The sequence below is a fragment of the Elephas maximus genome, chromosome 16, assembly GCF_024166365.1.
Source record: "Elephas maximus indicus isolate mEleMax1 chromosome 16, mEleMax1 primary haplotype, whole genome shotgun sequence".
Lineage (NCBI taxonomy): Eukaryota > Metazoa > Chordata > Mammalia > Proboscidea > Elephantidae > Elephas > Elephas maximus.
In genome coordinates this window covers 75,242,479-75,267,632 of record NC_064834.1, presented here as the reverse complement: position 1 = coordinate 75,267,632, position 25,154 = coordinate 75,242,479, and the positions used below count along the sequence as shown (strand labels likewise).

General features: G+C 47.7%; 1 protein-coding gene across 1 annotated transcript in view; it reads left to right on the top strand.

Annotated features, from left to right (window-relative positions):
• The first annotated feature begins 4,131 nt into the window (after nucleotides 1-4,131).
• FAM53B (family with sequence similarity 53 member B) overlaps nucleotides 4,132-25,154 on the top strand; it is a 533,156-nt gene continuing 512,133 nt past the window's right edge. Inside the window, exon 1 of the mRNA XM_049854797.1 lies at nucleotides 4,132-4,141. The gene's annotated coding sequence lies outside the window, so the exon portion shown is untranslated. The remainder of the gene's footprint in view (nucleotides 4,142-25,154) is intronic.

Here is a 25,154-nt window from a genome sequence, read left to right as displayed (position 1 = left end):
ACTGCACCACAAGGGCTCCTTCTAGATATTCTCAGGAAAATGAAATATTGATGAATGGCTCCCTGAGCTGATAATGGTAGCACATTTGAAAAACAGACCAGAGCACCGTGTTTAAAAGCCCAAAGTCATAAAAAGTATTATGAATGGATGGCCCGGGAACCTCTACAAGCCGACTTCATTGATGTCACCATAAGCGATGCATGCTGTCACTCTTTTTTTATATATAACAAGAAGATATGCTGCTGCAACCTGATCTCATTGTAGGAGCTGTCAGGCTCCCTGAAATGGCATTGCATAAGCTATTTATGATGGTAGCAGGGAAAATACAAGGTTAAGACATCTTTATCTGCTGTCTATGGAAATATACCTCCACGCTGAGGCGGGGACGCGAAATAACCTTCGGGACAACGCTTGACATTGGGAGAACGGAAAGTGAGATTAACCCGCAGAGACAAGTCCGCTGCCAAACTATGCGTCTGCTCCCCACATACCTGGGCCTCATAAACGAACACACAGGGCATTTCTCTGATTTCCCCATGTGTCACCCACTCAAAATTGTGTAGCACATATCGGTGGGATGGATTTCCAGGCTGTGCACAAATATTTATGCTCTCCCTTTCAGAGGGCGGAGAGGTTGCCGGGAAGGGTCTACCAGTCGAGGGCTGCAAGTCCTAGCCCCCCTTGCTTCAGAGCTGATCTGGGACTGGTTCACACTCATGAAATGTAGGCGGAAGAGAGGGTGTCAATTCCTGGCCAAGGTGTTTAAGAAGGAAATGTGCAATCCTGATCAAAAGGGAGAAAATGCAGAACAGAACTTCAAATTTTCAGGGACTCCAGACTTTCTGAAGCCAGGGAGGCTGGGTGAACCTCTGAAACGATTGTCCTGAGATAATCTATAATCATTAAACCAAAAATATCCCCCTGAAGTCTTTTTAAAACCAATCAACAGTTGAGCTTAACTAGTAAAGAATGTCTGCCTTGAGCATTGTGCTCTTTTAAAAATTATCCGTGCAGGGTCATACTGACAACAGCAGCCCGAAAGGTTAGATAGGAAACCGAACTTAGGGAGCAGTGAGTTTCTGTTAATGGGGGAGGAAGCGCTCAGGAAAGGCGGGTGAGAATAGTTGCACAACTTGAAGAACATAATCAGTGTCACTGAATTGTGCATGTAGAAATGGTTGAATTGGTGTGTATGCTCTGCTGTGTATATTCTCAACAACAAAAAATAAAACAAATTATTAAAAAAGAAGTAAGTGTGTGTCCTCTGCAATCTCTCTTCCTTTCCATTGCCTGCAGGAAGAGGATCCCAGGCCCTAGAGGGTGGTGGAGTTCAGCATGGGAGAACCCTAGGCCCCTGAATCACCCAGCAAATGCCACCGCAAACCCAGGACTTTCACACCATACGTCACATACACGAAAGGTACACTTCTATGTCACAGCTAAAAAACAAATCATTTGCCATGGAGTCAGTTCAAACTCATGGCAAACCCATGTATATCAGAGTAGAACTGTGCTTCCTAGGGTTTTCAATGGCAGTAGATCACCAAGCCTTTCTTCCAAGTCTGGGTGGACTCGAACCTCCAACCTTTCAGTTAGCAGCTGAACACTTAACCATTTTTGTCACCGAAAGGCCCTGTATCACCGCTAAGCTAACTGAAATTTGAAGGTCTTTTTGTTACGGTGGCTAGTTATCGTTAGTAATACAAGTTCGTGCCCCTTTTAAGGGCCTTACCGTTCAGTTATTCATTTACCCATTCATTCAGTGGGTGGGGGTGATACAACAGCCAAGAGCATGGCTTTGAGGCAAAGAGGCCGGGAGTTCAGACTCCACTGACCAGTACTCTGAACCTGGAGCAAATTGCATACTTTCTCTCAACTTCTATATTCTTTTTCTGTAAAATAAAGATTTTAAAAATCCCAACTGTATGGGGTTGATGTGACTATCATATCAAACAATATGCATAAAGTGCTTAGAACAGAGCACAACAGCACGAGAAAAGTGCTCCTACATAAAAAAAAGAAAAAAACCTACATAGTCCCTATTAAAGGTGTTAATTGGTATGTCTGGCATATGTCCCCATGTGATGCAAACTGTTCTCACTTCACTAACTGAACGAGGCCCTGGTGGCGCAGTGGTTAAAAGCTCGGCTGCTCACCAAAAGGTCAGCAGTTCAAATCCACCAGCCAATCCTTGAAAACCCTGTGGGGCAGTTCCACTCTGTCCTATAGGGTCACTATGAATTGGAATTGATGCGATGGAAATGGGTTTGTCTTTTTTATTTTTTTGGTGGGGAGGGTTTACTAACGGAAAGGTTGGCCGTTAGAAACCACAGAGCTGCACCACAGAAGAAAGGCCTGGTGATCTCCTTCCATAAAGATTACAGCCAAGAAAACCCTATGGAGCAGTCCTGCTCTGTAACACGTCAGGTCGCCATGAATTGGAATCAACTCCATGGCAGTAGGTTTGGTTTTGGTTTACATGCCTGGCACTGTGCTAAGTTCTGGGGATACAACACTGAACAAGATAGAAATTATCCCTGCCCTGGTGGCGCAGCGGTTAAGAGCTGCAACTAGCCACAGTTGCTAACCAAAAGGTCGGCAGTTCAGATCCGCCAGTCGCTCCTTGGAAACCCTATGGGGCAGTTTCTATACTGTCCTATAGGGTCGCTATTAGTTGGAATCCACTCGACAGCACCAGGTTTGGTTTGGTTTGGTTTTCACAGTGTTTTGGGAACGGGCAGATCAGTAAACAGACCGCAAGCACTGTGGAATGCTCTGAACAGAGTGACCACGGGCTGAGCCAGGGGTCCAGGAGGGCTTCTTGGAGGAAGGGATGTCTCTGCTAAGACTGAAGCTTTCATTCACTTGGGCGTGTGCTGGAAACAGAGTAAGCAGTGTGCGCAAGAGTCTTCAGTATGGTTTCCAACGTGCCCCTGCCACGTGTCCAACACAGAGGGGCCGAACATGCTTCTCACCGAGTCCCCAGCCCTGGCCCAGGACCACGGAAGGGGCTTTGGGTTTCCTTCTCTCTGTTACTCCTCTGTTGGGTTCACATGGTTCTCAAAATGGCGGCGCTCCTTAAAAGCAAGGTTTACATTTTCAAGTCCGAGCTCTAGAGGGAAAAGTCAGATGAATATGTAGACAGGCAAATATGTATGGCATCCATTGCAAACCACCTTGTTGGATGAACTCAGAATCTGCCCTGAGGCTCACAGACAGATGGGAGGAACAGTTATAATGCCGGGGACAAACGCTTCAAAGGGAACCTGGGGTGCTGTGGGGCCACAGGGGAGGGCATCCTGCCCAGTCGGGGTTGGACTGGGATGGCGAGAGCCAGTGAAGGCAGAGTCCTAAAAGCTGGGCAAATCCTCTGTCATCTTGCCTCACTTCCGGCAAGAGCACCTCAATGACCCTTGGGGACCCGTCCCCCTCACCCTCAGCCATAAGATCCCTATGGAGCTGACTCTACCCTGGCTCCACGCAGGAGGTTCAGTTCCAGAACTCTGCCAGGCCTGTCAGGAAATAGAGGGTCTCTTTCCACAGGGGGAGCTGTCCTCACAGAAATGGAAGCCTGGAGCTGCTGGCGGCCATCTTGCTCCCCACCCCCACCCTCCAGTCAGGCCTGGAAGAAGCCAGGCGCCTCCACTATGGCTACCTGAGCCAATAAGCTCCCCCTTTTTGTGTAAGACGATGTGAATAGAGTTTCCATAATGTGCGCCTACGTCTACCTTTCCACCAATCTTACAGGGGCCTGTTCACCACCCCGGAACCTAGCTCAGTGCTTAGCATGGAGCTAGAAAGCATTGCACACGGTCGGGGAACAATGATCCACATTTTTGGGCTGACTTAACCATCCCGGTTTGCCTGGGACTGAGGGTTTCAGTGCCAAAACCAGTTGGCTGGTCACCCTAAATTTATTCTCATTTCTCTTTCTGCCCCCATTCCCCGCTGTGGCGCAGAAATGCACCCCCACTTCCTGGCAAAAAGAGTTGGGTAACGGGGAGGGATCTGGGCCCAAAGTGGGGGTGTCAGTCTCAGAATGCCAGAATGGGGTCCCCTGTCATCATCCTGGCTGCTGATGGCACTAAACTTGTATCCAAACCTAAGCTCCCCTCACCCCCCTCATCCCCAAGGACCCACAGTACAAGGCTCCAAAACTCTGCAAAACCAGAGTTTCACAAGTTTGTACTGGGGTGTAGCTGGACCATCAGCAGGGGCATTTCAAAGGAAAGCCAAACCAGAAAAATTCCCACCACAGATGTGGACGCTCCAGAAAGAGCCATGGGCTGCCATGTTCAGGCACACCGCCTGTGTACAGCCAGTAAGGGGATTTTTTTCCCTGGCAATGTACTATTTGCGATTTGATATTGAAAAAGAAAGATTGTGGGCAAGAAGTTTCTGGAAAATGGGGTTCTTTCTGGCTTCATGTTCTGCCAGCATCAATCAAGTCCTGTGGATGGTGGTAGAAGGAACGCAGTTAATTTTACACTCTCTTCTGGGGTCTTAAAGAATCTCCCCAGCCGTAGCCCTTGGTTTTTATCATAGGACCGGAGATTCTGCCTCCCAGGGTTGAGGAGACAGTTTGAGGGGAGGAGGAGGAAGGGGCAGATGCTGTTTGGAGCAGGCTGACAGGAAATGAATGTGGATTTCCTGCTGGAAAGCTTGGCCGCAGAATAGAGCTAAATTCCCCATTTTCAATGATCTCTTTCCCTTGCTTTCTCTTTCTGTCAATATGCTATTATCTCTAGCAACTCATGCCCCACCAAGAAAAATGAGGCAGGAAATAGACAATAGGATAGGAAATATGGCAAAGGCGCATTTCCCGTCAACAATATGCCTCACTAATAGATTGTCAGATGAGTGTTTTATTAGAGCAACGATTATGACAGCTACAATATTTCCAAAGACAAACTAGGGTGGGCCTGAACTAGAGGAATGTGGGAACACTTTTTTAAGAGCCAGCATGGGTTTGAGGCTTAATTGTTAACTGGGAGCCAGAAAGCTATCCATTCTAATCTTAGACCTGGCTGCAATAGACGTGTGGCCGTGAGCATGGACGCTGGCCCTCTCCCTCCTTTACTTTGTTTGACGGAGCTCATGAGCCTCCTTCCCCGGACACCTGATGCTGGGAGCCGTAGTGGATGGCCCTCGAGGTGCTGAGAGCCCCAGAAAGCCCTGCAAGAAGTTGCTGTCCTTGGCTCGGCTGTTCCCCTGGCTCTTGCACCCAGCCTCAGGGTGGCTTGAGCTCTGACTGGACCATAGAGATTGCCCGCATGCTCCCACAGAGCTGGGGCTCCAGGCAGCCCGCTCCAAGCTGCCCAGCAATCCACGGACATGGATTCTGTCCAGGGACACAGATGTCTGTGGCACACACTGGGGAGGGGGGCAGAAAGGGCAAAAAGGCTTTATGCAAATGCCTCAGCCTGCTTGTGTTTCCCTTTCTGCTCTTGGAACAACCCCACGTGTCTCAGAGAGCAGCTAGCATTGCACCCATCTTACAGATGCTACTGCAGCAGCACAGGGGTGAGGGGCCCACTGGAGGAACTGAATTCAAACCCCAGGTCCTTGGCTTTGCACCCACACACATCACCATGTGGCAGCGCTTAACCCCTTGCCATCTACTCGATTGTGACTCACGGTGACCCCATATATTACAGAGCAGAATTGCTCCATAGGGTTTTCTTGGCTGCAATCTTTACAGAAGTAGATCTCCAGGCCTTTCTTCTGTGATGCTGCTGGGTGGGATGGTACCACCAGCCTTTAGGTCAGCGAAAAAACCAAACCAAACCCATTGCCATCAAGTTGATTCTGACACATAGTGACCATATAGGACAGCGTAGAACTGCTCCATAGGGTATCCAAGGAGAGATTGGTGGATTCGAGCTGCCGACCCTTTGATTAGCAGCTGAGCTCTTAGCCACTGTGCCACCAGGGCTTCTTTAGGTTAGCAGTTGAGCACAAACCGTTTGTACCCCCCCAGGGACCATTGGCAGTGCTTACTGCAGTTCACATATCATTCATGTGGTGCTTGATGAACACCCACGTCCACACAGGACTGCCCTCCACCAGGCAGGGGCCCATCTAGCTTGGCTCACTCTTCCCCGAGGCCTGGAACAGCACCTGGCACCTAGTAAGTGCTCAATAAATATGTGGTGAAGGAATGAATGCCTGAAGTTTCTAATTGGCCAGATGCCCTAGTGTGGTTACAGCTGAGATGATAATCCCTGTCCAATCGTCTCACTCATAGAGGGGACAGAACTCTGCCACGTGTCCCCAGCTCAAACTCAGGGACAAAGTTCCTTCTGCCTCCCAAAGAGCCAGGGCAGGCCTTCATTCTCCTGCTTGGGGGAGCACCAGATATCCAGAAACCAGCGCTCTCTGCGTTTTCTCGGCCTCTGTGAATTAATGCACTATAAGTTCTCTTGGGGTCAATGGTGGTTCAGTGGTAGAATTCTCACCTTCCGTGCAGAAGACCTGGGTTTGATTCCCAGCCATGCATCTCATGCATAGCCACCATGTGTCTGTCAGTGGTGGCTTCCGTGTGCTATGATGATGAGCAGGTTTCAGCGGAGCTTCCAGACTAAGAAAGGCCTGGTGATCTACGTCCAAAAAAGCAGCCAATGCAAACCCTATGGATCACAATGGTCCGATCCACAACCGATCCTGGGGTGGTGCAGGACTGGGCAGCATTCTGTTGTGCCTGGGGTCGCATGAGTCAGGGGCCAACTCGATGGTAGCTAACAGCAGTAACAACAAGATTCTCCTGCTGGGGAGAAGCAGGAGGTGGTGCCTGGTTTTCGTCACGATTTCAAAGAACAAGCAAAAGGAAAATACACACTCGATTGTGCCTAGAATCAGAACACTGAATTGAGGTGAGGAATTCGTCTCGTGAGTGGATGGCCAGAAGGAGGGCAAAGGGAAGAGAACTGTTCAAATCCCCAGGGATCTTAATTCTTTTAATAGCAAGGGTCTGTAAAATGCTATCATAAAGTGGGGACGGGCTGTGCAGGGTCAACGTCAAACTTCATCAGGTTCTAAGACCATGAAGCTGTCTCCATCAGGTTAGCAAGACAATTTATAGGAAAGAAAGAGAAGAGAGAGATAGCTGGAAGGTTTTACAAAAAAAAGAAAAAGGTAGGTAGAAGTTTAATCTCTAAAGCAACATCTATAAACAGAGGAAAAACCAGCAAGAAATAAAAATGGATGGTTAAGCAAAAACAAGAGCAAGTTCTTAAAGAACAGAAAGATCTTGTACAGCAATCAACTACTCGACTTCAGGAACTGTTTCCAGAGGAGTAAATGCAATGACCAGAACTGAGTTCCTGCCAAGGGATGCTGGCCCCTTCCCTGCTGCCAGTCTCTGCGAAGGTGTCCTCTGGAGGTATAAGGACCCAAGGCCCCAGGGCTGGTTCCAAAGAAAGGGAATCCTATTCCTTCCAACTAGTTAACAAGGTCCCACTATGTGCCAAGTAGGGAACTAGTCTCCAACGTGAGCTAGGAGTCCCTGGGTGGTGCACATGATTAATGTGCTCAGATGCTAACCCAAAGTTTGGAGGTTGGGGTCTACCCAGAGGCACTGGGAAGGAAGGCCTGGTGATCCACTTCTGAAAAATCAGCCATTGAATACCCTATGGAGCCCAGTTCTACTCTGACACACAGGGATCTCCATGAGTCAGAGTCAACTCCACGGCACCTGGTTAAAGTAAGCTGTGATATTTAAGATTCCGTGCCAACTTGGCTGGGCCATGATTCTCAGTGTTCATATGTGATCACGCCCATGATTGAATATGCTCTGACTAGCCAATCAGTTGAAAGGGAGTTTCCTCGGGGGTGTGGCCTGCATCCAAATATAAGCGGATGTTCTGGCTTTTCGCTCACTCTGGATCCTGCAGCTGCCTCCTGTTCGTCTGATCTCCAGCTCTTGGGACTTGAGCTATCCGCTTATCTGCAGATCTTGGGATTCATCAATCTTCACAGCCTGAGAGTGGGAGCCCTGCTCTCTGACCTGCCAATCCTGGGTTCACCAGCCCCTGCAGCTACGTGAATGCAGAGAAGCCTCTATCGTGATCCACGGACTTGGGACGTTCTAGCCTCTACAATCTCGTGAGCCATTTCCTTGATATAAATCTCTCTCTATATGTATTTATACACTTTACTGGTTTTGCTTCTCTAGAGAACCCAGCCTAAGACATAAGCTATAAGTGGTCCTTTTCCTTTAGGGAGTTTGTCATCTACTAAAAATAGGAAGACAAGACCCCCTCCCAAAACTATAAATCATGGCAGGAGAATTTCCTCCATAAGAGAGATACTGAGTTCTGCGGAGTTTACTTTGTTTCTTTCTTTCTTTTTTGAAATAAGGAGATTTATTCAGAAGGGAAAGGGGGGAAAGGACTATAACAATAAGAGGAGGGGTCTGTTGTGACTGGGGAACACTTCCACCGAAAGTGTCTCCTGCTTTCCTGTTAAAAGAAAGGAGTTTATTTTCAATCAGAAAGGCAATGCAAATAGAAAGGTAGAAAAATGCAGAGGAATATAAAGAAGAAACTTTAAAGAATCAGTAAAAAAAAAAAAAAAGAAAGAGCCAGTAAACCACAACCTAGAAATAATCAAGAAGCCCTGATGGCACAGGGGTTAAGCCCTCAGCTGCTAACCAGAAGGTTGGCTGTCCAGACCCACTAGCCACTCCTCGGGAGAAAGATATGGTAGCCTGCTTCTGCAGAAATTTACAGCCTTGGAAACCCTATGGGGCAGTTCCACTCTGCCCTACAGAGTTGTTATGAGTCGGCATCGACTTGATGGCAAGGGGTATTTTTTTTAGTGATAATCACAGCTCATATCTTGACTTATTTCCTGCCAGTCTTTATTTATACATATATTAAAATATTGATGCTTTATGGGTAGCCTACATTGTTCACGCTTTTTATCACCAGCAGTTTCCCATGTCATTAGACACTCTTCGGAAGCACGGTTTATTAGCGGTTGCCTATTTCATCATATGGCATGCTGTAATATATTTAGCCATGACACTATTGATGAACACCTAGAGCCTAGATTCTAGGCTGTTTCCATTTGGGGAACATATAAGTAAGTCTCCTGATGTATAAATCTCTGAAAGCATTTCCATTTTTTCCATATATAAATTCTTACAAGTGGACTTATTGAGTTTAAGGGTAGAATTCTAAAAGTCTCCTGATATACATGCCAAATTGGATTTCTGACTGATTGCAGCAATTCATATGCCTCCAGGCAATATAAGGTAGTGTCTGCTGGCTGCATCCTGGCTGACATGAGTGCTATCATTTTTAAGAATTCCTGTGCTAGAGAATTTTCAAAAGAGAAGAGGTCCTTCCTATTATGTTTGCTCAGAAGTTTTCCTGGAGAAAATGGATTTGAGACAGGGCTTATAGGATGAGAAGGCTTTTGCAGTGGTGAGGGAAAAGAGTAGTGTTCCAGGCAAAAACCAAACTCTAAGCATAGGGTCAAAGGCAGGGATGCGGTGCATGTATTTGAAGACTCTGACTCCTGGCCACCCTACTTGTGCTGGAATAGAACTGTGCTCCACAGGGTTTTCAGTGGCTGAGTTTTCAGAAGTAGATAGGCAGGTCTTTCTTCCGAGGCACCTGGAACCTCTAACTTTTGGTTAGCAGCCAAGCACTTTAACCATTGGCACCATCCTTGGACTTGCCAAGCACAGTAGGTATTCAATAAATGCTGATTATTGTTATCATTGGTGATGTAATGGGTAATTGAGGGCATATATTGTGTTCAAGTGATACAGACTTCAAAGTCCTGGTTATCTGTTATACTCATCTGATATTTGCCTGGGGGTGGGCAGAGAGGTGGAGAGGGCAAGTAGAAGCATTTGTTCCCTGACATCACGGTCAACAAGCTTGACCAGCCCTTGCGTTCTTGCTTCCGATGTGAAGAAGCCCTCCAGCTTCACCAGGCGTGAGCGCGGCATCCAGCAATAAGTTAATTTCTAACGGTGGCACTTGATAAATTTTCCATTTACCTCATTAGTTTTTACAGCCTGCAATATTGGTGAGAACACTTCCAATTAACCATATGGGAAGCTTCAGTACGGGATCACAACAATTTTTAAAAATGTGTTATTTAACCATGTAAGAATCATAGCCCCCAGAAATAAAGATGCTTGAAACCAGCATTCAAGTCCTGGGAGGAGGTGTTTTGGGGTGGGGGGAGAACTTGTCAGTTGGGGTGCCTGAATTGAGGGGCTCACCTCAAGGGGAAGGGACTAAGCTGGGCACTCCCCCTCCCATTCCCAAGTGAGCTCCGGGAAGGAATCACCAAGGGGACCTGGCAACAAGGCCAGATCTCGCAGCTGGCTGTCAGGAGGTCCTGTTCGAAAATCTAGCCAAGAGCTCTAAGTGCTCCTTCTTGGTTTAGCTACTAAGCCTTTTTCAAATTCTTACCGTATTTATTGATCACAAGAAGCCAGTGAGCTGGGAAGTGGTCTTCCTGTTTCATAGTGATTAGGAAGAGATTCCATGGCTGCCAAGAGCAAGCAGAAGTGAGCAGCGAGGCTGAAGCTCAAGCCAGGACTTCCAAAGCTGACTCCTCTCACTACACCATGGAAAATTGGGGGACCTACCCCCTCACTGTGCCTTCTCCGGGGGCTGCAACTGTGACCACTGCAAACACTATGGTAGCAACCTCCTTGGTCCTGGGCTAAGTTTGTGATGAAGGCCTTCAGACCATCTCACTCCCCCGACACCATGAGCGGTCCAAGCAGTGGGCTCAGCACCCAAATGGATCCCCAGGGGTCTTCAAGCTGGAACTGGGAGAGAGGCATTCAGACTTTTGTTCTTGGGTTGCCAAGCTGGAGAGGCCATCTGAAGACACCAGCTTTAAGTTCTTGACCACGAAAGGGAATCAAGCCAGCGGTAAGAGTTCATGAAGCCACCAGGCAGAGCCCAACAGATATGGGAGTAAAAGGTGGTTGTGGGGAGGGGAGAGGAGAAAGAAAGGAAAGAAGGAATGGTGGAAGAACGGAAGGGAGGGGGGAAGAGAAAGAAAGAAGAAAAGAGGAAGGAAGGAAGAAAGAAGCCACAACCTGAGGATGCCCCAGTCCCAGCCATCGCGGAGGCCAACTCCCACCAGGCTTGTCCCCTTTTGGTTACATGAGCCAATACATCCCCCTGATCATATACTCTAGTTTGAATGGGGCTCCTGTCACTGCTGTCAACTGACAGAGAACCTAAGTCCCTGTTTCCTCATCTATACACTGACTTGGCTAAACTAGATGAGTTGTTTTCAAGTTCCACAGAGGGCTAGGAGGACCCACAGAGGCTATGGCATAGGAAGGATCAGGGGTACTCAGGGCTGCCAGTCCTGCTTTGGGCTACAGAGCAAAGTTCATTTCTTCTGTCTTAAGGACCTGTGTGGTGTCGGTTTCCTGGCTGGACCTCAACTAATCCGGTGGTCATCTTCTTCACCTTTGTTTCCATGGTTCCAAGATGGCTGCCCAGCTCCAGGTCATCACAACATCCTCACCGCAGCCACACTGAAAGCCAGAAAGAAAGATAATTTCTCCTTGCTTCCTTCTTTTCACCGGGGAAGTAAGCTTTTCTCAGAATTGGCCAGAAAGTTAGTATCCAACGTTTTCAGCGCCTATAATGTGAGACAAGCTCTTTGAGCAACAAAAAGGGAGTTGGCCAATGGCTCCTGAGTAAGGAACCAACCAACCATGTCCACCACACTCGACTGTGATCTCAGTCAAGTCACCTCCTCTCTCTGGACCTCTGTTTTCTCACCCACAAAATGGGGATTGGTGAGATCACTGGTTTCAAAGTGCTCCTTCAGAACTCTTGGATTCCAAAGAGGGCCTTAGAGGCCCCTGTGGGGCCGGGAGTGGAGTCCTGATCTCCTGCCCGACTTCACCACAACTGCTCCATTTGAACTTTTCTGGAGATTAAAAAATCCTGCTGGTTTAGCTGGTTCCTAATGCCTCTTGCAGCTCAGTCAAGGACCAAGATTCAAAGCTATAGATCAATTTATACAAATGAGGAGATAACCAGGATGTTGTTCTTGTGAAGAATGATCCATTAGCTTTGGGGGTCATTCATGATAAACTTTGGAGATTGATTAAACTCCTTGGCTTCTTGCCAACAATTAACCACTCTGCATGATGTTCGGACTCTGTGTGCCATGGAGCAGAAGACATTCCCCCTGAAGTATTCGTGACGCCCTCTATTCCTTTCAATTATGGGAAGGCAAGCCCCATACATACATATGATTATTTTAAACTATTTATCTTGTGCAGAGGAATTGATCTTTGCTAGTCTTTCTCACCTGCCTTGACACTGATGAATCGCCCCAGCGATGGTCTCAGAAAGGGGAGACATCGCCCCTAATGGATGGCCCTTCTCATCTTAATTTTCCCCCTGGAGGGCCTTCTCACTTTAGAGTCTTCCTTCTTTCCCTTTTTGGATTTAACTCCGTAAGTGCCATGCCAGGGACAGCGCCCATTATATTTCTATTGTCCAAAGGCCTCTTTGGGATCAAAGGTTCCAAGCCTGGGAAGACAACGAAGCCCTAGGAAACCCCCAGGCCTCTGCCAAAGTTCAGTCCCCTGCTAAGAAGAATTGATACCATCCAACAGGTATCTTCAAGGAGTGTTTATTGACCACTTACTCTGTGACGCATAAGATCAGAAAACAGTATTAGCCCTGTAGGCTTGTATAGCCTGTTCACACGCTCTTGTTTAGGGCTGTGGGCTCCTTGGGGCTGCTCTGTTAGGTTAGTATCTTGCACCCTGCCTGGCACACATTCGGCAGTGGGTTGTTTGGATTGGTTGAACAATTAGGAAATGCAAGTAATGTCACCCCCATTTTACAGAGAGGAACTTGAGGCCCACAGAGGTCTCATCCAAGGTCACACACGTAGTAAGTGGCAAGGTCAACCCTTGAACTCAACTCTAATGATCCCGAGTTGAATTCCACTCAAGGACAGCATAAATAATACTTCCTAACACAGGATCTGATGCATAGGACACACTCAACAGATACCTCTTCCCTTCCTCTCCTCTTCCTCCTCTCGCCACGGCCCTGGGCTGCCTCCGTGGATTCTGCACAAACAACACAGATGTGTCCAAGAGTGCCCAGCCTTCTTGCAGCTCTCGCATTATTTGCAGGAGCCTGAGTCACAGGACAGTTTCCTGTTCAATTACTCATGTAAAATAGGAATAGGGTCTCATTATAAAACATTCAAATAACACAAATAAAGTTAAAGACCCCTGGAGGATCTCACCCCCAATTCCAGCCTCCTCTCCAAAGTAACCACTGGTATTCGTATAGTGTGGCTCCTTCCAAATCTATTTCTATGCATTTATGAATATATGCAATATAAAAATATTGTATAAAGAAATACGTAGTCGAGTTTCTCATTTGCTGGGCTTCCCGTAATTTAAATGACATCACACTATATATATTCTTCCCTAACTTGCTCTACAGACTGTTCCAAAGCAGTGTACACATATTGGTCTCATTTGTCTTTTTTTTCTTTTTTTCTTTCTGCACTTTAGTAGCCCAGTTCCTAAAATGGATGTGTTGGAGTTTAACTAGTCCCTTATTGATGGACATAAGATCCCTGGTGGTACAAAAGGATTATGCTTGACTGTTAGCCTAAAGGTTGGTGGTTTGAACCCACACAGTGGTACCGCAGGAGTAAGGCCTGGCGATCTACTTCCTTTAAGATCTCTGTAACACGTGGGGTCGCCATGAGTCAGAATCGACTCGGCAGCTACTGACAGCAACAACACTGACGAATGTGTAGGCCGTTTCCAAGGTTTCGCTAATTAAAACTGTGTCAAAATGGCCATCCTTGTCTTGCCTTCTTGCCACAACAAATACCTTTTCGCCCTCACTGGATTGGCAATAAATTCGTTTGTTAATAAAGGTATTGGCAAGAGTATGAGGCAATGGGTACTGTCCCACACTGGGGGTCTGCAAATTGGCACTGTACTTTTGGAGGGGAGTTTAGAAGTATCTGTTACGTTTTCAGTGTGCCTACCCATGGGCCCAGCCATTTCACTTCTTGGTTTGCCATTGAGTTGCCATTGAGTTGATTCTGATCCATTGGCATTATTAGTGTCAGAGTAGGGTTTTCAATGACTGATTTTTCAGAAGTCAATTGCCAGGCCTTTCTTCCGAGGTGCCTCTGGGTGGACTCAAACCACCAACCTTTTGGTTAGCAGTTGAGTGCATTGATTGTTTGTACCACCCAGTGACTGGAGTTTACCTTCTCATTAAATGCAGATCCAGAACCCCAATAGTGTTCATCGGTATATACTGGCTCATACTGATCACACAACAGAAGCCTGACATCCAGGTCAAAGTCGGGTCCCAAGGGGCCTGGAACAAAATTGACTGGAGCCACATACTGGGTTGAACTGGCCTGGGTGACTGTGACTCAAGGACTCCTCCGCCATCTCTGGCCACCACACATCTGGGCAGGGTTTTTCTAAACTAAACTCCACTCCCCAGGCCATTGAGTAACTGCTCTCATTGTTCCCAGTGTGAACAATAAGACCTACGGGGTGGGGAGACATTCCATGGAGGGGGCTGGGTGGCTCTAAAGAGACCACACACACGATGATCATTCTTGTTTGTTCTCTATTTAACTCAATGCTCTAATCCCGGCATTAATCCCGGCATTGTTGTTGTTAGGTGCCTTCAATTCCAACTCATAGTGACCTCATGTGACAGAATAGAACTGCCCTATAGGTGGCATAGTGGTGACGTGCTATGGCTGCTAACCAAGAGGTCAGCAGTTCGAATCTGACAGGCACTCCTTGGAAACCCTATGGGGCAGTTCTACTCTGTCCTATAGGGTCACTATGAGTTGGAATTGACCCAATGGCAGTGGGTTTGGTTTTTTATAGGGTTTCCTAGGCTGTAATCTTTACAGGAGCAGATCTCTAGGTCTTTTCTCCCTCGGAGTAGCCAGTGGGTTTGAACCACTGACCTTTCAGTTAGCAGCCAAGTGCTTAACCTTTGCTTGGTCCTGGCGCTATGGCACACAAATGATCCAAGTGTGATCAGAGCAGTGAGCCACCCACTCTGCCTACTTCTCCAGTAACACTCCGTCCACCTCCTCTCTATCTGCAATCTCTTCACCAACACTCCCTGGGTGAAATGCATCCCATGAAGGCCTGCTACTACACCCCACTCCGTGGACAGATGGCTTTGACCTCAAGCCCCACCTGTCTCCCAGAGACTTCTGCCCCTTATAAAGGACTTCATTCATACCCATAGCCACCCCATGTGACGCAGTAGAACTCCCCATAGGGTTTCCTAGGCTGTGATCTTTACAGAAGTAGGTCACCAGGTCTTTCCTCTCGTAGAGTGGCTGGTAGATTCAAACCGCTGACCTCTCGGTTAATAGCCAAGCTCTGAACAATTTGCACCACCAGGGCTCTTTATATACGGGCACTATGAGTCGGAATATACTTGTCTGCACACAACAACATAAAGGACTTGAACTCAAAGGATGTGGGCTTCAGATGGGCTTTGCCACCAGGTCATTCCACAGTCTTCCCGATGTCCCCTGGCCAAAACACTGGAGGCTGGCAGCCAAGCCCACAAACCCACATGACAGAGTCACGCAAACCACGGGCTTCACTTGAACCATATCAAACCTGGAGAAACTGTTTAGGGGCTTCTTTTATAAAATGAAGATAATTCTGTGACCGTGACTCGGAAAGCAGCGGTGAAAGACAGCATCGCTACTTGTAAACGTTTAACAGCCCTTTCCAATAAGACAGGCAAAGACAAGAGCCAGCTAAGGCCATGAAGCCAGCGGATGTTGTAGAATGACACCATATAGAGTCACACATAAATACACAGCTCAAAATCAACCAAGTCAAACTGACAACAGCAACTGAAAAGATTAAATAGGAAGCTTAGGGGGCAGTGAGTTCACGTCGAAGGCGGAATTCACATAAAGGAGGAAGGTGGTCGCACAACTTGAAGAATGTAGTCAGTGTCAATGAATTGCTGTATGTTTTGCTGTGTATACTTTCAACAATAAAAAAAAAGTTTAAAAATACAGATTTTTCATTAAAATTAAAATCAACCCAAAGCTTAACAGCCTGGAGCTCCCCAGCTATGAAGACCTTGGGGTGCAGAATGGGAGGACATAGTGACTCTAGGAAACATCTTTCCTGGTTTCCCAGGACTAGCCCAGGGGCTCCCCAGGCCCCTAGTTATGGCAGTTCCATACCTCCCCCCCACCACAGCTCCCTCCCCACAGCAAAAAAAAACAAAACCCATTGCCTTTGAGTTGATTCTGACTCATAGCCACCCCATTGGACAGAGTAGAACCGCCCCATAGGGTTTCCCAGGCTGTAAATCTTTACCGAAGCAGTCTGCTGCCACATCTTTTTCCCTTGGAGCAGCTGGTGGGTTTGAACTACCAACCTTTCAGTTAGCTGCTGAGTGCTTAACCACCGCACCACCAGGACTCCTCCTTCTTGACCAGAGAGCCGGAAATGTGGGCTTTGCAAGCATCCTCACTGCCAACATCAGGCTCTCTAAAAACACAGTGATCTGTAGTATCCCTGCAAATATTTCCTATTTTTAATAACATGGTATCAATTTGCAAACAGAGTAATGATCTCTGTTACTTTTCAGGAAATTATGTTTAATATACTTTGCCAGAGCTAAGGAAGAACAATTTAATTGAAAGAGCTGCTATGAACCGTATTTAACCTCAGACGTACTGTATGGAGTGTCTCGGAGATAAGTTATGGTTTTTAATTTAATGTAAACTATTCTGTGCATAAGCGCTGTGTTTTCGCCACTCTAATAACGATTGGTTTGGGTTTATCAACTATTTTTCCCATCATCTCCTTCCTCCCGCAAACATTCCCCATGAATGTTAAACCCAGTCTGAATATTTCCTCACGTAGAATCTGAAATGAGAGGCTCTGCCAAAGAGGCAGGCACCACTCTAGAAGATGCTGGGCCTCAAAAGTGACACCGGCTTACAGTGGGGGATCCCCGGTTTTTGAGAGCTGCCCCAGTATTTCACTGCCCGGCTGATCCCACAGCTGGCTGGTTCCCTCCCCACGCTGATTAATGGATCCCAGCCACCGTACCCGCGCTTCAGATCAAGTTTTCAGCTCACAAAGATTAATTGCCGAATGAAAAATATGGAAATTTATTATTCATATAATTCATTTGAGGGGATAATCCCAGGAAAATGGAGTATGTGGTTGAAGTTAATCATCTGACAGTAACCGACGCGCGGTGAGGTAGAAAGAAGCACGTGGCGTGATCTCACAGCCTGGCCATCTGCGTGCTGGGGCACAGGTGAGCCCAAGACCGGGGGCCAGTGTTTTTTAAGAAAGTTGTTTATTCATCCATCTCATGGTCTACCGCTCTTGGTTCTCCCGTCCTCCCATTTCCCAGCTTAGGCTTTGCCAAGACTTGTGGGGCCCAGCCCATGGCCTTATTTTATTTTATTCCTATCTCTTCTCTCATATATTTATATGTTTGCTTGTCAGGGTGGGCCTATGTCAGCTTGGCCGACTGTGCCTCCACCCACTGCCACTGAGCCGATTCTGACTCCTCGCAGCTCCGTGTGTTATGAGTAGAACTGCTCCATAGGGTTTTCTTGGCCGTAATATTTATGGAAGTAGATCACGAGGCCTTTCTTCCATGGATCCACCACATAGGTTCAAGCTGTCAGCTTTAGGTTAGTAAACCTGTTGCTGACCAGTCGATTCTGACTCATAGTGACTCTATAGGACAGGGTAGAACTGCCCCATAGGGTTTTGAGGAGCAGCTGATGGATTCAAACCGCCTACCTTTTGGTTAACAGCAGAGCTCTTAACAACTGCGCCGACAGGGTTTCCCCTTTAGGTTAGTGTTGTTGTTATTGTTGGTGTTAGGTGCCATTGAGCCGGTTCCAACTTATCGTGACCCTGTGTACCACAGAACGAAACACTACCCAGTCCTCCGCCATGCTCATAATTGTTGTTATGTTTGAGCCCATCGTTGCAGCCACCGTGTCAGTCCACCTTGTTGAGGGCTTCTTCTTTTCCGCTGACCTTGTGCTTTGCCAAGCATTATGTCCTCCTCCATGGACTGATCCCTCCCGACAACATGACCAAAGTATGTAAGACACAAGCTAGCCATCCCTGCTTCTAAGGGCATTCTGGTTGTACTTCTTCCAAGACAGATTTGTTCGTTCTTTTGACAGTCCATGGTATATTCAATATTCTTCACCAACACCACAATTCGAAGGCTTCAATTCTTCTTCAGTCTTCCTTATTCATTGTCCAGCTTTCACATGCATGTGATGCAACTGAAGATACCATGGCTTGGGTCAGGCGCACCTTAGTCTTCAAGGTGATGTCTTTGTTTTTCAACATTTTAAAGAGGTCCTTTGCAGCAGATTTGCCCAATGCAATGTGTCTTTTGATTTCTTGACTGCTGCTTCCATGGATGTTGATTGTGGATCCAAGTAAAATGAAATCCTTGACAACAACTCCATTTGTTGAAACATCTCAATTGATATTCTGTCAATTCCTGGAGCCTTGTTTTTCACCAATGCCTTCAGTGCAGCTTGGGCTTCTTCCTTTGGTCCCATCAGTTCCTGATCATATGCTACTTCTTGAAGTGGCTGAACATCGACCAATCGTTGGTACAGTAACTCTGTGTATTCCTTCCATCTCCTTTTGATGCTTCCTGCTTTAGGTTAGTAGTTGAGCACAAACCATTTGGAACTCTACTCCCCTCTTATTTGGGTAAGGCTTCCAGTTTCCTTTGAGAAGCCATTTATTCCCAATTTTCAGCCCTGAGGTTCAGGTGGGACTTCAAGGAGAGAGCATGTGACCAGATGAGAGCCACTGAGAGCACTGCATTTGTCCAGCCACAGTGATTGGTTCAGATATGGACACATGACCTAATCAGAGCCAAGGAGACACAGAGAGCCTTTTCCTGGGAAGGCTGGAAAGGAAGCTGACTCTTCTCCTCTTCATTGTGAAAGCTGAGAGCTGTAGCAACCATCTTGCCAGTGCAAGGGGGGAGGACAACCAAGAACCTTGGGGAGAGATGGGGAGCTGCAAGATGGTGAGAAGAGAGACTGAGTATAGGTGACATCATTTGGGTCCCGAATCAAGTCATACCTGAAGCCAGTCCTACCTCTGAACATTGGACTTTTGGTTCTGTAAGCCTTTATTCTGTTTGTGCTTAAGTTAATTTGAGTGACATTTTCTCCAAGGACCTTGAATCTTAATCAAAATGACAAAAGGACCCCCACCAAAAAAAAAAGAAAAAGAAAAAAAAGCTAGCTGGAGGACATTCATGCCAGTGGCTTCATGATAAAGCCTTGGGTTAGTTCCTGCCCCCCAGGCCTCTGGAACTCCCCCTTTCTGTGTGTTCCAGTCTGTTCTTAAGCCTAGTTCTTTAGCCTTCTTCCAACAATTTAAACTACCTGGTAGCCTGACAGGGACTAGGTGGTACAGTGGTTAAGAGCTTGGCTGCTAACCAGAAGGTCAGCAGCTCGAATCCACTAGCCACCTCTTAGAAACTCTATGGAGCAGCTCTACTCTGTTCTATAGGGTCAACTATGAGTGGGAATTGACTCGATGGCAACAGGTTTTATTTGGGGGGGGCGGGTAACCTGTCGATGAATTCATTTTCAGCTTAAGTTAGCCAGTGTTATTTTCTGCTGTCTGCAACTAGGGATTCTGACCTCCTAGCGCAGGCCAGTGGGGAGAAGGTCCCTGGCACTAGGGCTCTTTTGCTGCCACCTCAGGCAGCCCTACCTCCAGGGTCCCAGTCACCTCGTCTATCTACAGACCTGGATCTGAATGTGTCACTGCGAATAGAACTCAAAGACAGATGGTTGAGAAAAAATGATGTTGTAGGGTATCATCTACATACATTCCAAAAGCACAGAAAGCACTGTGAATTATTTACAGATTCTTGCATAGGTAGTAAAATTATTAAAATAAGGTGGGAAAGATCCACACCAAATTCATGTCAGCAGTTACCTCTGAGGGGGTGGGGGAGAGGAAAGACTTTTCTGTTGGGAAGGGGTATGTCTTAGTTCATCTAGTGCTGCCATAACAAACACCGAAGGTAGGTGGCTTTAAAGAAATGAAATTGTCTCATAGTTTGGAGTCCAGACGTCCAAATCAGGGCATCAGCTGTAGGGAAGGGTCCTTCCTTGTCGGTGGCCCCAGGAGACCGTAGGAGCTCCTTGGCATTCCTTGGTGCTCCTTGGTGTCTGTCCTCCCTCTGTGTGTCTATTCTGGCCTTCTTATGACTCAGAAATGATTAGGTTTAGGACCCACCCTACTCTAATATGACCTCATTAACATAACCAAGAAAAAACCCTCCTATTTCCAAACAAGATCAGGTCCACAGGTACAGGGGTCAGGACTTCAATACATATTTTTGAGAGGCACAATTCATTCCATAACAGGGTATAAAAGGGACTTCAACTGGGTTTATGTTTTATTCCCAAAATGTAGATCTGAAGCAAATATGACGATGCCAACACATGTTGACCCTAACGCCGGTTATATGGGTATCTATTACGTTCTTCTCCATGCTTCTCTGAAATTTTTTTCCCAATAAAAGATAAAATCAAATCAAAGGCCCTCCCAGTTCTGAGGCAAAGGAAGTCATTGGTTGAGATCCCGGCTGGGATCCTGAGGGGACCTGATGTGAAGAAGAGGGAGACTCTGGCCTCCAGCAATTCACGGTGTAGGGATTGCTGGTCAGGTTGGGCAAACCGGGAGGCAGAGAAAGGTGTATATGCCACCCTGGAGAACAAAGAAAGCCTGGGGGTGCCAGGGAGACAGAGATGCCTGCTAATTGCTGGGTGGCGGGCGTGGCAAGAAGGATGTAGGACATGACCTTTGAACAGCATGGGCTGGGCCTTAAAGGACAGCTAAGGTGTGAACAGGAGCCCTGGTGGCACAGTGGTTAAGAACTTGGCTGCTAAGCAGAAGGTAGGCAGTTCAAATCCACCAGGCGTTCCTTGGAAACCGTATGGGGCAGCTCTACTCTGTCCCATAGGGTCGCTATGGGTTGGAATTGACTCAGCAGCAATAGGTTTGGTTTTTTTATTTTGTACATGTGGATATAATCCCATATGGGCATAGGATTTTCTTTGTTGTGTAACTGAGGCCAAATCAGCCTAGGGTGTGTTTTAAACCAATCGCTTCACTCCCATCACAGGAAGATCTCCAAGGAACTGAGGAACAGATGCTGAAAAGAGACAAAGACCTTTCCTCAGAGCCTACAGAGACAGAGAGCCTTCCCCTAGAGCTGGTGCCCTGAATTTGGACTTCTAGCCTCCTAAACTGTGAGACAATAAATTTCTGTGTGTTAAAAGTCATCCACTTGTGGTATTTCTGTTAAAGCAGCACTGAGAAACTAAGACAGAATTTGGTACCGGAGAGTAGGGTGCTGCTCCAACAAATACCTAAAATGTGAAAGAGTGGTTTTAGAATTGGGTAACGGGTAAATGCTGGAGGAATTCTGATGCACTTCATGGTAAGATCCTAGTTTACCTTGAAGAGACTCTTGGTAGAATAACAGATATTAAGTGCGATTCTAATGAGGGCTCAGAAGGAATTGAAAGCTGTGATGACAGCTTCTGTTGTCATGAACAGAATGTTGCTAGAAACGTGGTCGTAAATATTCTCCTGGTGAGGAAACTGAGGCCTGGGGAGATTAAATGGCCTGTCTGAGGCTACACATCTGCTAAGTGTTTGTATCCATCCAGGTTCCAAAACATCTGTCTCTCCAGTCATTTCTTGGGACCGCCCACGGTACTACGTCTCAAAACAACAACAAAAAATAAAACCTGTTGTTGTGGAGTCGTTTCAGACTCACAGCAATCCCAAAGGGTTTCCAAGGAGTAGCTGCCGGATTTGAACTGCCGACCTTTTGGTTAGTAGCCAAGTGCTTAATCACTGCGTCACCAGGGCTCCAATACCTGTCAAGGAAGACTAAAAAACAGCTACATGTGGACCAAGCTCCATGCTAAGTGCTTTCAGGTGCTATCTCAGTCCATCCACACAACCACGACAAGGGCAACAGTCCACACCATTCCCATCCCTGGTGGTGCAGTGGTCAAGCTCTCAGCTGCTAACATGAAGGTTGGTGGTTTGAGCCCATCCAGCAGCTCCGTGAAAGAAAGACTTTGTGTCCTACTCCCATAAAGATTGCTGTTGTTGTTGTGTGCTGTGTGCCATTGAGTCAACTGCAACTCTTAGCAACCCTGTGTGACAGTAGAACTGCCCCATAGGGTTTCCTCAGCTGTAACCTTTACAGGAACAGATCGCCAGGTCTTTTCTCCCTTGGAGCAGTTGGTAGTTTTGAACCACTGACCTTTTGGTTAGCAGCCGAGTACTTAGCCATTTTGTCACCAGGGTTCCATCTTGTAAAGATTACAGCCTAGAAAAAATCCTGTGGGGCAGTTCTACTCTGTCACATGGGGTTGCAATGAGTCAAAGTCAACTCAATGGCCCCTAACAACAGCAGATGAGGCTCAGAGAGGAGATGATGGCCCAGGACAGCCTGCCAAGTGACAGCAGGCTGGGCTGACTTCAGAACTGCCCCTTTTCCCTCTCCTACCATGGGCTTCCTGGGGTGCCATCCCACTGTCCCCCAATTCAGCGGCCTCATTCCCTTCACTAGAGGAATTTCCCACGCTGAGCCAGGCATCCTGGAAGCCCGTTCCTTCTCTGTGTGTCCCTCAGCGCAGAGGGTGGCACAGACCCTGTCATTCGAGCCATCACCAAGCCACCAAGTTCATCTGAGCACAACTTTGTGCATCCAACCAATTAATAATAAGTTTAATAATGAAAGAATAATTAATTACACCTGAAAATTCTCACTTGGGGGTACAATTAGCCTCTGGCACCTTCAGAACGAGTTGCCAGTGATTAATGGCGCCCTGGAGGAGGCATTTGTAAGTGCAATTAATGGTGTGCAAAATTGAACCCACAAATACTTGGAAACATACAAATGATTCCTACAAAAAGAACTTGTTCAAAACCCAGGGCTTTAGTTTTTCCAGAGCCCTGTGGCAGGTTCCCCAGCACGGTCCAGATGTGCCGAGGCTGGCGTGGAGGGCCAGCCCTCCCCAGCACGATGGTCACCCTGTGCTCAGAGGCTCTCCACCGTGGGAACCCCCCAGACAGTCATACAACAGAGCCAGGCATTGTTTAGCGACTCAGATCTGTAACTATTTAATAAAACATGGAGGCGATGGAAGAAGCAGGAAGGAAAACCCAGGAGTTAAGGCACAAGTCTTCCTTGTTTCTTTCAAATTCCTGGGCCCAAGTCGATTCCTCTCAAATTGGAGGACGGGCTCCGGGTCCTCTGGGACCCCTCCTGGGTCCTTCTGAAAGGCACCTGCCCCATTGCTCCAGCCTCGGCAGGGTAGCTCTCTGCGGAGCCGAGAGGACCCCAGCGGGGCACAGTGGAGCGACAGAGCAATGATGTCAGGCCCTTCACCACCACTAGCCATGTCACCCTCTGACCCAGAGCCTTCAGTGACTCTCCATGGCCGACAGATTCAATCCCGGTTCCTTGGATGGTCTCCCAGGAATGTGTGAACCCGGGCTTCCCACCAGCTGCCCCCCAACGCAATGACCCAGCACCACTCTCCCGCCCAACCCCAAGCCGGCTGATCAACCCCATTCTCTGTCCTTGTGTTCTCCATCACATGCTGACCGCTCTGCCGAATATGCCCTTCCACCCACCCCCACACACACTCACACACGTGTGCATATAAACACATACAAGCAGGCATAAAACCAAAAGTCTAGCCCCGCTGCAGTCAGGTCCGTTGCGACTCACGGCAACCCCATGTGTTAGAGTGGAACTGCTCCATAGGGGTTTCTCGGCTGTGGTCTTTACAGAAGCAGGTTGCCGGGCCTTTCTTCTGTGGCGCCACTGTGTGGGTTTGAACCACCTGCCTTTAGGTTAGTAGTCAAGTGCCTGCATACACATAAATGCTATGCACACATACACATAAATGCACACACACACGTACAGACATGTGTATGTGCATGCACACATACATATAACCATATACACATATTACATTGATATATATACATACATTAAAACCAAACAAAAAACAAACCCAGTGCCATCGAGTCGATTCTGACTCATAGCGACCCTATAGGACAGAATAGGACTGCCCCATAGAGTTCCCAAGGAGCGCCTGGTGGATTCAAACTGCCGACGCTCGGGTTAGCAGTCGTAGCACTTAACCACTACGCCCCATACACTAATACATATACAGACACACACATGTGTACACCCATATCATCCACGCTTTCACTGTCTTCCTTAGCTCAGCACCAATGCCACCTTGCCGACGTAGCCTTTCTGGATCACCCTTCCTCCATGGGCCAAGCCCTCTCCCTCCTCTGGGCCAGCCCAGCTCCCAGGCCCTCTCTACCTCTGACTCTCCTCTGAGCTGCAAGCCCTTGAGGACAGAGCCTTGACAGTCCTTTTTGTACCCCAGCCGCAACACAATGCTTGATACTTGGTGAATGTCCCACGTGTGTTGAAGGAATGAATGAATGAACTTACAGGATAAATGAGGAAGGGGTTTATCTCCTCGTACTTGCGTAAACGTCTGTCTGGAAACCAACTTCCACACAAACTGTGGTGGACACAGAGGAGTCGGGGGCAGAAGGAAAGAGCATTTGCAGAGCCACCAGCTCATTCCTCCTGCTTGGTAAGGGGGTTCAGGGGGCTGGCTCCATGCTCACTGTCCCCCTGGCACTCTCCCCTGAGCAGTGCTCATCCCGGCTAAAGAGACTTCTCCAAGCAATCCAGCTTCCACAGGCTCCCACGGTGCTGGACGGTGACATGGGCACCGGGGACCACTACAACGATGGTGCTCCGTCTCACAGGGGAGCTGAAGGGGGCAGACCCTCAGGAGGTGGAGGTGGGGAAGGAGCATGCTCCAGGCAGAAGGCAGGCGTGCAGGCTGGAGCCGGGAAGAGATGGCAGATGGGGCAGGGAGACAGCTAGCCTGCGGCCACCTTGCATGCATGTGCACAGAGTTTGTGCTGAGTTTGGAGGAACTGAATTGGGGAGCCACTGAGGACAGCAGAGGAGGAGAGCAGTACCAGCAGGGAGACC